We start from the raw sequence: 13,617 nt of genomic DNA, 5'->3' as shown, positions 1-13,617 counted from the left end.
CAAATGTCCACTCGTCAAGAATCAAGAATCAAAAATCAAGAACCAAGAACCATGTTCTATCTTATCCAGGTCCAACATCTCGACAGAGATCGCACTGCTAGCAGAGATTATGATTCACCAGTTTAAAAAATCAAGACCCTAGTATCAACTCATCAGGAACCAAGAACAAACAAGTTCTGTCCTATCTAAATTCAACATCTCAACTGAGATCAACATTTCAACCAAAATCATCATGTCATCAACTCGTTGGTTCATATCTGTCATACGTCACTCTATCACATCAAAGCTGCCCAAGCTGCCTAACATGCACGTTGTCCAAGGAAGTTACTTAATGTTTTGCCACCTTTTCGTTTTTGGACAAAACTTCCTGCACTCTTTCTCTAAAAGTCTCAATTGTCATTCCTTCGAAGCTTTTCCTATTACAACTTTGGTCACCACTTCCGGCGTGCACTCAGTAGTTCCGTTCTGATTAGAGCGTTGTCTGACTCCGACGAATCCCATTTTGGCATTTACTTTCTTGGCTCCACTTGGTAAGTCCTTGATTTATTTTATTTTAATTTAATTTCTCCATTGTTTTCAAATATATTCCTTCTGTGGATTGTTATACATCACATACGGTATCTGTATCTGTATCTACATTGCCATCTTGTATTCATATTCAAATCCTAATGTTCTACATGCCTTCACTTGCTCTAACTCATATTTTGTCCTTCATGTTCTTGAGCCCATCTGTAGATGCACCCCGGGAACTCTCCGATATCCGCACGCGATGACGCAGATCTCGTTTTGTTCTCTAGCTACTATAGTTCAGACACAATGTCACGGTTCTGAATCTAATCTCACAAAATGCAATGTGAGACCGATAAATCACCAAAGAGTCTAAATCCGACAAATCGTTTTGGAAAACTGATTTTTATAAAGAAGTGCCAAACATGGACTGCTTTTCCAGATACAGAGTCGCCACCTAAATATTTTATTTTGGGGGGAATTTAGGAAACCTTGACTCGTGCCTAAGGCCACGTGTCCGTCATCACCAAAGTTGCCTCAACTCGGGAACTTGGGTACGAGAGGGGAAGGTCATGCAATGAGCACCCCCGCTCGCCCGATCAAAGATCGACCTGTACTAAGCATGATATTTTGTTTTTGAAAACACATGTGCTCTTATTCTAGTTAATTAGCTAATCTTACTACGTGATACGCACAGCTTACAAGTATAGACTAGATCGCCTAATTTAGAACAAAACATTGCGTGCTCGTTTGTGAAAATGATTTGAAGTTTGCTACTCGTAAGTAGGCTAAGATTTGATGAATTGTTCCAATTCAAGCAATTTAACCTTCACCCACATGCATTCAGGCAGTTAATCACATAAGCAGTTAGCCTCATGGCAAGCATGCTTTCATGGCAACATTAACACACATGCAGTATACTAAAGCGTAAACACTCACAGTGTACTCCAAGCCAAAACAAAGAACTAGTTAGAAATCATGCATGATCCTAGTTCATGTTAAAATGGCTAATGGAACACATGCCAAAAATGCAACTAAAATAGGCTCGACTATTCTAGATGTCATGTGAAATGCAGATTGATAACATGTATTCAAATTGGAATTTAAATACAATGTAGTTTTGTATGATGCGCCGAGCCCGGTGCATGCAAAACAGAAGAATGGATGCACACATGCAAGCATAAGGTATGCTAATCGAAACATGCCCTAAAACTAGCCATCGTAAGCGGTTAAGTAAAAGGGAGAAAGAAATGGGGGTTGGAAAACATGCATCACACATACGCACATTTGTTACAACAGTTGGCCCTCTCGACGGAGGGTTCGAATAATGAGCTAACTAGCTGATCTAAGCTAATTAAATTAATTATTACATCACAAAATTGAATAACTAGCTACAACTAATTATTATAACACAAATTGGATAGCTACGCACATTAGCTAATTAAGTACAAAACCAATGCGTAAACTAGCTAAGCAAATTAGCTAAGTAAAGCAGTAAAACATGAACCTCAAAGGGAGAAGAGTGTATGCATGCTCGGTCATTTCGTTCGGAAATTCGTCGCGATGCCTTAATTTGTCTTTGTTTGCAATTGTTCTCAGAACTTTGCACCAAGCTCCAGAAAACTTCCAACTCACCCTAGGGACCTGTGGGAAGGCTGCTGACCAGTTGTTGATGTTTCCAGCCACTGGCCGACCATTTTTTGTTGCTGCAGACCAGAAAAAGTGGTCGGCCAGCTAGTTTTTCTGGCTGGCCGGCCAGTTTTTGCTGCACTTCTCCAGTTTGCTACAACAGAGAGCAAGAAAGGACATGGCAATATATTTGCAAGATATGTGTGTATAACCACCCTCCTTATCATTTCATGAGCTCAAGGGAGTGTGGTTCTCAACCCTCGAGCCACCAATCACGCATCTCAATGCATGATGGCCGAGAAGCCAAATTGCACAATTCAATGTAAAATGAATACACACATAAACACATAAAGCCTTGAACTCTATCATGTATGATCAAGAGCGTCGGCGACTGAGAATTGAGGCACATTTCATCACTTCAAGTATAAAATGTCTCTCGTTCCTCGTGTTTGGACTAACACCCAATCCAATAACAATGCAACAAATAACATGGCATACACAATGCAATCAACAACATGGCATACACAATGCAAAAAACATGGCATACACAATGCAATGAACAACATGGCATACACAATGCAAATAACAACATGGCATACTCAATGCAATGTGACAGGATCAACTTAACAAAGCTAATGACATGCAAACGATGCTAATGCATGCATACACAATGCAAGGCAACATAAGCATGCAACAACATGATGCAATGTAACAACATTCACATAACATGCTCGATGGACTTAAACCAAAATGGATAAACCTCAGTCATGCCCAAATCAGTGGCCATAATAATGAAATAAAGGCATAAAATGCAAGACAATGCATGCTCAATGCAATGGCTCATCAAGTAAGCCTAAGAGCACAACCCTCAAGAATGCTAAACGAGTGACAAATGTGGAAGTGTGACAACACCACATGCTCTGAAATAAAGTATGAAATGATGCCAAATCATTCAATCAACACAAGCATAGCATACTAGAGTCCTTAAGGCATAAGGCTAGTAAAGAGGACTACAAAGGGGGCATGCAATACATAGCACAAATGCATGAACCAATTATGGACAGAGCTCAAATAGGTCTAAACAAAAACCAAAACATGCTAAGATGGGGGCTCAAATGCCTAGGCAAGATGGCATGCACACTAGGCCATAAACAAGGCAACAAATGCACAACCCTTAGAGGTACTCAAAGGGTGAATGAAGTGGGAACATGGCAATGCTACATGCTCTAAAATACCATGATAAATGATGCCAAATCATGTACATGATGCAAGTGAAGCATGCTATGGTACTCAAAGCTTGAAGCTAGCATAGGCACTTGTACTACAGCTATACAAAGCATGAAGCATATGACCAAGGGAACCCAAAATAGTCCTAGAACATGTCAAAATGAGTCTAAAACATGCATGGAAGAAAGCCAAAACAAGCCAACATGAAGGGCCAAAACATGGATCATGCAAGGGCAATATGGAAGATTACACTACACCTACCAAGACCAAGCATGAGATGACTTCGCCAACAAAAATCAGAGTCATATCATGGCAAAATAACCCCAAAAACACATTGAAATGATAGCTCGTAAGCTTAGGCATGATGGCATACGCAATGACTCATGTTAAGGGCATAAATGACCAACTCTTCAAAGCATTGAAAGAGTGATAATTGTAAGTGTATGACCACACCACATGTACTGAAATCACATTTCAAATGATGCCAAATTATGAAAATAATCCAAGTAATGCATGCTAATGGACTCAATATACAAAGTTAGTGAGCAAGATTGAACCATGGCTATACAAAGCAATGCATGCATGACTGAAACAACACAAATCAGACCTTAAACATGGCAAAATATGAACAAAATCTTCTTGGAGTTGAGCCAAAACATGCTAGAATCATGGTCCAAACACACGATGCATGTTAGGCTAGTAAATGGAAATGCACTGCGAGTGCATGGAGCATGCATAGGGCCATTAAACCCATCCAAAATAGAGTCATGGCATGCTGAAACAACACCAAAAACCTACTGAGATGGACTCAAAACATGCTAGAATGACATGCTCAAACATGAGGCATACAAGACTAGTTTGCAAAATTTACACTACGAGTGTATAAGGCATGCAAGGGATGACAAAACCAAGTCAAAATAGTGGTATGCCAGGTCCTAAAAGTCACAAAAAAAGTGTTTGAACTAAGCTTAAAAGAAGGAGAAATACATGCTTTTTTGATGAGCCATCAAAACAAGTAAACAAGAGAAGAGGAGGGGGGACAACCTCTCCTATTTGGGGCCTCAAAACCAACTTTCACCACTAAAATTTCTCTGGAATTCAGTGGTTTAAAGGCCAAAAAAATTGGTTTGAAAGGTGGTGAAAGATGGCTCAAAAGGCCTTGCAAGCCAAGGAACAAAAGGGAGAGACAACCCCCTAGCCAGACAAGGCACAAACCAACACTTTTTACCTCAAAACAGAGTTTTTTATATCTGAAAAACCATGTCAAAATATCGCAAAAAGATAGTAATTAAATCATGCAAGACAAGGTTAAGAGGCAAGCCTTATACCTCTTGAAGCATGAGCACAAGAACAACCACTTCAGCCACTTTCTTGGCTCAAATAAACCTTCAACAACCCAAAATTAGTCCCAAGATGTCTCAGCCCAAAGGTGGCCCAATTTGGTTAAAGGGTTATATGTAAATATGTAAAGAATGCCCACTTTCAAGCCTAAAACAAGAGGAGAAAGAGGGAATTCTAGAGAGAGGGAAGGGTTTGCTCACAAATCTTCTAGAGAGAGAAAATTGTAAAGAGAGAGATTTTTCAGAGAGAGAGGCTCCTCTAATCTTTTAAACTTGCAAAATATGAGATATATTTTCCATATATAGCAATTCAAGAGCTTTGGGTCAGAAATATCTAAATTGCAAATATCTGGAGCAATGCACAACAGCTGGAGCAAAAAGATCTTCAAAAAAATTGAGTTTGGGACCTGCAGACCACTTTTCTGGTCAGCCGACCACTTTTTTGGTCGGCCAGCTACTTTTTCTGGTCGGCAGGAAAATTCTACTTTCCAGGTCCAACTTCAAATGGGCATAACTCTTTCATCTGGACTCCTTTTCAGGTCATTCTTGTATCCAAATTGAAGCCCCAGAAGTAATCTTTCCAATGATGCAGTCTTGTATCAAAATTTCAACTGTGCAAAAAGTTATGCCTATTTTGATGAAGCTGCTCAGTTTCGATCCTGCTCGAATTCATGCCGAACTTCTCCCAAACTAGTTTTCTTCTCTCTTTTCTCATTTTCTTCAACTCCAAACCCCTAAGCAAGGTGTTTTGAAAGATTTTTCAAAGATTTCACCTCTCTTTCATTCATTTCCACTTTGTCCTTGCTCGGTTTACCGAAAAACGCAGCATTTAACGAAATGCGAGCCTCGGAACATCGTAGGAACTTTTTTTCAAAAATATTTTGAAAGAGAGGGTTTTAAGGACTAAAAACCATTCAAAACATCTTTGGTCTAAAATGGGTGTGAGGTTAGGATTTGACTCTCCTCTTGCCGAATGAATCGAACCTTTGCCCTGTACATCTTTCACTACCAAGTAAACCATCAGTAGTGCCCAAGTCTTAAGGGCGGTCAAAAATGGGGTATCTACACCATCTTCACATTTTGTGTATTTGACACATATCTTCTGGCACACTATCACCGACTTCTATCAGTTTTGTTTATACCCTGAATCTGTCAATGCTCTATTTTTTTCGTATTCTTGAATCTTTGATCACTATTTCATGTTTCTGAGACTTCTGTATTCTATATGTTCTTGCTTGTTAGTAGATTACTGCCTTTGAATCTTGTACATTTGCATAGACTTAGGTCTGGGATTTGCTAGAATCCACAATTAGGAAAATTGAAACAAATTTTTCCCTCAAACCTTCCTCAGAACCCTAAAATTGATAACCCAGTAGTCCTTAGGGTTTCGCCGAGGTCTTTAACCCACACAGTCCAACCTTTCTTGCCAGAATCGCCCTAGCTGAGGTCATGGGGATGTTTAAATGGAGGGTAGACTCCTCCAATAAACTAGAATACTTCTATTAGGAATTCTCCACTCCAGCCGACGTTCATCTAAGGTTGGTTGGGAAGGAGGATTCCATGATGCTTGGAGAGACATATATGCCCTTCCCTGTAGTATCTATCATCAAGGGTGGAGTTAGATTCTATTTTGACATCTTGTTTTGCTTCAGGGCAAGGTGCCTTTTTTTTTGTGTCTGAACAAGTTGCCTTTTTGAATGCAAGTCTTCTTTTTGACTAAGTGTTGAATGCTTGTCTTTGTCTTTACTGTCTTGCATAATTCCATACTTAGAATATTTTTGTACTTCTCCCAAGTATACTTTAACTGTGTAATCACTTTGGGTTAGAACACATCTGACATATACCACCTCAAATCTACTTCATCTCGGGTGCACTTTTAGTTGGTCACCTCGGACCAACTTACCTCGGAGTTCACCTTTTACTGTGATCTCGGCCAATGGACACTTTATAAAAATTCTTTGAATAACATTCAACAAGTATTGCTTTCTTACTTGTACTTGCTTTCTTTTATCAAGACTTCACCTTTCCAATATTTCCAGGTTTGACAACCTGGTTAGTGATCACGGGTAACCAACAACTTGAGTGTCCCCTCATCTAGATACCTCAGCTGACTTCAACTTGTAATTTTTTTCAAAAATTTCAACAAGTGTCAAGCCTATTCCTACTTCCTTCATTTGGATACCTCGGCTGACTCCAACTTGTAAATTTCAACAAGTGTCAAGCCTATTTCTTATTCCTGCTTCCTGCTCTCTAATGTGAACCTAAGTACCACTTATGTTCACATTAAGCATGCATCTTCAATTTTGCCGAACTCTGATTCAAACAAATCTTAGCCGAGGTTTTCTGCCTCGGTGTCTCTGTTAATCTAACTAGATCAAACTTAGTTCAACTTTGCTGTTATGGAAAGTCTAAGTTATTCGTCATGTTTCATTCGGAAACATCGCCAACTTAGTTTAACTCTACCATAGACAAGTTGAGTTTAACTCTACCATATGGTAAGTCTAAGTTATTCGTCATGTTTTTTTCGGAAACATCGTCAACTTAGTTCAACTCTACCATAGGCAACTTGAGTTCAACTCTACCATATGGTAAGTTTAAGTTATTCGTTATGTTTCATTTAGAAGCATCGCCAACTTAGTTCAACTCTACTATAGACAAGTTGAGTTCAACTCTACCATATGGTAAATCTAAATTATTTGTCATGTTTTATTCGGAAACATCGCCAACTTAGTTCAACTCTACCATATGGTAAGTCTAAGTAATTCATCATGTTTCATTCGGAAATATCGCCAACTTAATTCAACTCTACCATATGGCAAGTCTAAGTTATTCGTCTTGTTTCATGCCGAAACATCGCAAACTTAGTTCAACTCTACCAGCATGGCAAGTCTAAGTTATTCGTCATGTTTCATACTGAAACATCACAAGCTTAGTTCAACTCTATCATCTTGGCAAGTCTAAGTTATTTGTCATGTTTGCCAAGGGAACATCGTCATAAGACTTTTCGGTTTTATCGCATCATCATGGATTTCAACAACATTTTCATGTTTTTTTATATAGGCTTCGGCATCCTTTTGCATGTAGGGCCACCAGAATCCCTGCTATATAGCTCTATAGGCAAGGGATCTGCCCCCTGCATGGCTTCCACATACTCCTCTATGGACCTTGTATGAAAAGGCTTCAACCTGAGAAAGATGCACACATCATAATAGAGGTCTAGTAAAAACCCTTATGTATAGATGGCTTTCTGCCGACAGACAGAACCTGGCTGATTTTAGTCTAATCTTGTGTGTTTCTTTTTTGGCTTCTGGGATCTGGGATCTGCTTACTTAGATTGAGCTATTCTCTTCTCGGACCTAATCATCTAGGCCAAGATCTTGTCTTCTGGAATCTGGGATCTGCTTACTCAGGCTGAGCTCTTCTCTTCTCAGACTTAATCATCTAGGCCGAGATCTTATCTTCTAGAATCTGAGATCTGCTCAATTAGGCTGAGCTCTTCTCTTCTCGGACCTAATCATCTAGGTTGAGATCTTGTCTTCTGGAATCTAAGATCTGCTCACTTAGGCTGAGCTCTCATCTTCTTGGACCTAATCATCTAAGCTGAGATCTTGTCTTTTAGAATCTGGGATCTGCTCACTCAGATTGAGCTCTTCTCTTCTTGAACCTAATCATCTAGGCTGAGATCTTGTCTTCTGGAATCTGGGATCTGCTTATTCAAGCTGAGCTCTTATTTTCTTGGACTTAATTATCTAGGCCGAGATCTTGTCTTCTGGAATCTTGGATTTGCTCCCTCAGGCTGAGTTTTTCTCTTCTCGGACTTTATCATCTAGGCCGAGATCTTGTCTTCTGGAATCTGGGATCTGCTCACTTAGGCTGAGCTCTTTTCTTCTCGGATCTAATCATCTAGGTCGGGAATCTAGGATCTGCTCACTCAGGCTGAGCTCTCGTCTTCTTGGACCTAATCATCTAGGCTGAGATCTTGTCTTCTGAAATCTGGGATCTGCTCACTCAGGCTGAGCTCTTCTTTTCTCAGACCTAATCATCTTGGCCGAGATCTTGTCTACTGGGATCTGGGATCTGCTCACTTAGGCTAAGCTCTTCTCTTCTCGGACCTAATCATCTAGGCCGAGATCGTGTCTTCTGGAATCTGGGATCTGCTTACTCAAGCTGAGCTCTTCTTTTCTCAGACTTAATCATTTAGGCCGAGATCTTGTTTTCTGGAATCTTGGATCTACTCACTCAAGTTGAGCTCTTGTTTTCTCGGACCTAATCATTTAGGTCGAGATCTTGTCTTCTGGGCACCAGTTTTGGTTGTTGGTGTCGGCATGTCTTGTAATGGGGATGTCGGCTGCATCACGTTGTTCTGCATCATGAGGTTGACCACTGTCTGTAAATTTGTCAACTTATTTGCCATGTTTTTCAATTTCCTCGTCTTTTCTCTAGCATTTGTCCATCTATACCTGAAGGTCATTTTCATGGTAGTACTCATCTTGGCTACCCTTCTTGTTTCCTTTTCGGCGTTTGGCGACATTATTCACCTCAGGATTCATTTATTGCACTTTTTTGTTATGGTCCCCTCCTTTAGTGTTAAGATCCACATTCTCCTCCTCTTCATTGTGGATGTCGTCCCCAATCCTCACTTCCTGTTCATTATTGGATACCTAGTCTTACTAAGTTCCCACAGACGGCGCCAAATTATGGGTGTTGATTTTCGACCATACAACTAAAAGGGGAACTCAGCTGGAGAGCACCGGCAGAATAGATTAAGCCCAACAACCTGTAACAAGAAGATGAGAATTCCCACAGTGGTTGGTTCATCCACTTGAGGGCACTTCAACGATCAATTCAGTAAATTTTATCTCTCACAGATATCAAAACAGTACTTAATGCACAGGTCAAAGCATCATAAATAAAGACGTCTCAAATAAAGCATTACAAATCAAATCATACCTTAGACCCATGAGGGTGCCTTACTTTTATAATGATCAGTGTCCAACTTCCCACATAAGTCTTATTTTATGGGACTTTATCTTTTACAAGGATAATATCTATTACAACTCACACTATTCAGATTAAGATGAACTCCCTCAAGAGTCTCATGTCTATCCAAATAGGTAGCTTGATGTCATCTAGGACTCTAGTCCTCTATCTAAATATCTTGGATTTCGGTATCCTTGCAGAATATCTCGGCAGTGCCCTAAACATCTCGGCAAACTTGATCTTCCCATGTGGTACCTCGGCTGACACCTCAATGTCACCTTAGCCATGTGGCATCATCTCAAAATACTTCTCCACATATTTCATTAAGTCTTAACTAGGATTTTTTGAATCTTCAAGATTTATTAAATTTTTAATAGTCGGAATTGTCTTTCAAATAATGATTGTTTATCATTTATGATTATCTATAAAATAATATGATAATTTGACATTTATTTTGATTTTTGAAACTTTAAAATATCAACTTCCAAATTGAAAAAATTTTAAAAAAATTACATGCAAAAAAAAAAAAAAAAAACCACCTTGCTTGTTTCCACTTTTCAAAAAACACTTTTCAGAAAATTCTACTTTCTTATTTTCCGTGTTTTTTTGTTTTTACTGAATTTTTTTAATATTTTAAGATTTTTTTTACTTTTTAGACACACCTAACATAAATACACCTAAAAAGTAAAAAAATTGTAAAAAAAATCTTTTAAAAATTCACTAAATATCAAAAATATAAAAAAATACAAAAATTCAGTATATTTTTTGTATTTTTATGTATTTATTAATTTTTTAAAATATTTTTTCACAAATTTTTTACTTTTTAAATACATCTAAATAAGGTGCATCTAAAAAAATAAAAAAAATGTTTAAAATTTAAAAAATATTCACTAAAAACAAAAAAACACGAAAATCAAAAAAGTCAATTTTCAAAAAACTTAATTCAGAAAACTCAAACCAAACACACTGAATGTTTTTTTTTAAAAAAAATATTTGAAAAAATTGAATTATTTTTGTGCAAAAATAAAATTTTTGTGTCTATAAAGGAGCAAGATGATGGAACATTGATGTGCAAAATTGAAAAAATAAATAAATAACTTTAAAAATGAAAAAAATTGAAAATATTTTTAGTTTTAAAACTGGAAAAAACTGATATTGGATAGTTAAATCAAACCAATAAGTAGAAGGGTAAAAACGTTTAATTTCATACTCTGTTTTTTTTTTTATCAGTTAGTGAAATAATTATCTAGAATATTACTATGCAAAATTAATAATGTTTAGTTTTAAAAATTAAGAAAAACTGATAATGTTTTTAGTTTTACTAAATAAGACTTATTGGTTCAAATTTTTTTAAATAGGACCTAAACTACCATTACATTTGTAAATAAGACTTTTAGGTAATTGACTCTTGGATTAATTATAGGGACATTTATACCCAAGTCCTAATATATGAACTTATACTCCATTAAGATCTAATTAGGATTTTTTGGACCTTCAAGTCCCATTAAATTTTTAATGGTTAGAATTGCCCTTCAAATAATGATTGTTCATCATTTATGATTATCTATAAATGAACATAATAATTTTACATTTATTTTGATTTTTAAAATTCTAAAACATCAACTTTCAAAATTTTTAAAAAAAAAAATATGTGCACAAAAAAAAAAAAAAAACTAACAATGTGTTTGGTTTCGATTTTCTGAAAATTAATTTTTTTGTTTTTCGTTTTTTTTAGTGAATAGTTTTAAAATTTTAAGTATTTTTTTTAACTTTTTTAGGTGTACCTTACTTAGATGTATCTAAAAAGTAAAATATTTGTGAAAAAATATTTTAGAGATTTTTTTTACGAAATTATATTTTTAAAGTGTATTTATGTTAGGTGTGTCTAAAAATTAAAAAAAAAATTGCATAAACTATTAAAAAATTCAATAAAAACAAAAAAAAAATGCGAAAAATAAGAAAGTAGAATTTTCTGAAAAGTGTTTTCAAAAACTGAAAAACTGAATTTTTTTTAATGCAAAATTGAAAATTTTGTGTCTATAAATGAGCATGATGATGTAACATTGATGTGCAAAACTAAAAAAAAAAATTAAAGATGAAAAACTGATAACATTATTAGTTTTAAAATTGAAAAAAAACTGATATTGTTTTCGGTTTTATTAGATAGTTGAATCAAATCAATAAGTAAAAGAACAAAAATATTTAATCTCATGCTCTGTTTTTTTTTCCCCATCAATTAGCGAAACGATTATCTAGAACATTATTATACAAAATTGATAATATTCTCAATTTTATTAAATATGACATATTGATTTAAAAAATCTTAAATAGGACCTGATCTACTATAATATTTATAAATATGACTTTTAAGTAATTAACTCTTAATTTTATATAAGCCTTTTTTTTTTTTCCCCCACTTTTTTGTTCACATAGTATTCGGGTACTCCTCTCTGGCCACTCTTGTTTTCTTTGTTTGGTTGGCCGTTTGAATTAATTATAGGGTGAATTACACTAACGGTTCCTATAGTTTTGAGCTTGTATCATTTTGATTCTTGATATTTTAATTGTAATATATTTGATTTTAAATTTTGAATCTTATTCAAAATAAGGACAATTGAAGATACCATTATTTAATTTTAAGGGTAAAATTGTCAATTTGGTAAAATATAAACTGATTGGATAAAAAAAAATGTCAAAAATATATTTTTTAATTTTTAAAAATTATTTCTACCCACTAAAGATAAAATTATGTAAAATTGATAAATTTTGTAGACATTTATTTATTTATTGATTTTTATCAAATTAATTTTTATTATATATTTAAATGATGATCATGTAATAGATAATTTTTATTTTTATTAAATTAGTTTCTATTTTTTCAAAAGTCAAATATGACGATAACTTTAATATCATTATTAAATCAATCTATTAAATCAAAAAATTAAAAATATTTCATATATTCAATATATCGATTACACATTAAAATCTTAACAACCACCCATTACATGATTATTATCCAAATACATAATAAAAATTAATTTAGTAAAATAAATAAATAAATAAATGTTTAAAAGATTTATTAATTTTACATAATTTTATCTTTGGTGGGTAGAAATAATTTTTTAAAATTTTAAAATATTTTTTTGATATTTATTTCTGTCAAAGTAGTTTATATTTTATCAAATTGATGATTTTGCCCTTGAAATTAAGCAATGGTATCTTCAATTATCTTTATTTGGAACAAAATTTAAAATTCAGGGTCAAATATGTTACAATTAAAAAGTTATGAACTAAAGTGACACGAGTCCCAAACTATAGGGACTATTAGTGTAACTCGGCCTTAATTATATTATGGGTGAGACACGTGATGCTTGTATAAATAAAATAAATAATAAAAAGATTGGTATTATGATATGTATGTTACCAAAGTGATAAGAATATTCCTAGTGACAATGAGAAAATTGCAAATCAGTAATATTTTGATAAAATATTTAAAAATACATGAAAAATTTAGAAGAAATTAGAAAATAAATAAAAATTTTGGATTGAAGTCTTATAACAAAATAAATTTTGAGTTTTAAATTTTATTAATTTAAACCATAATCTTTTGGTTTATTTTTAATTTAAACTATTTGCCTATTTTTATTAAATAAAACATTTGGAAAAATTGTATTTTAGTCATGAAAATAAATTAAAACATGTATTTTAGACATTTTTTTGTACTTCTATATTAAATTGAATAATTAAAATAAACTTTTTTCGACAATTTTATTTAATGAAAGTAAACGAATAATTTAGATTGAAAGCAAATTAAAGAAGGGTAAACTACTAATAGGTCTTAATAGTTGAATTTAATTCCTATTTAGCCATTAGTCGCAGTAAAATCGTTGATGAAAATGATTTTTGTGACATTTTTTTCATATGTCGCTAAATT

This window comes from Camellia sinensis, chromosome 7 (assembly GCF_055761805.1).
Source record: "Camellia sinensis isolate YWXY chromosome 7, ASM5576180v1, whole genome shotgun sequence".
Lineage (NCBI taxonomy): Eukaryota > Viridiplantae > Streptophyta > Magnoliopsida > Ericales > Theaceae > Camellia > Camellia sinensis.
This window is presented reverse-complemented; position numbering follows the sequence as displayed.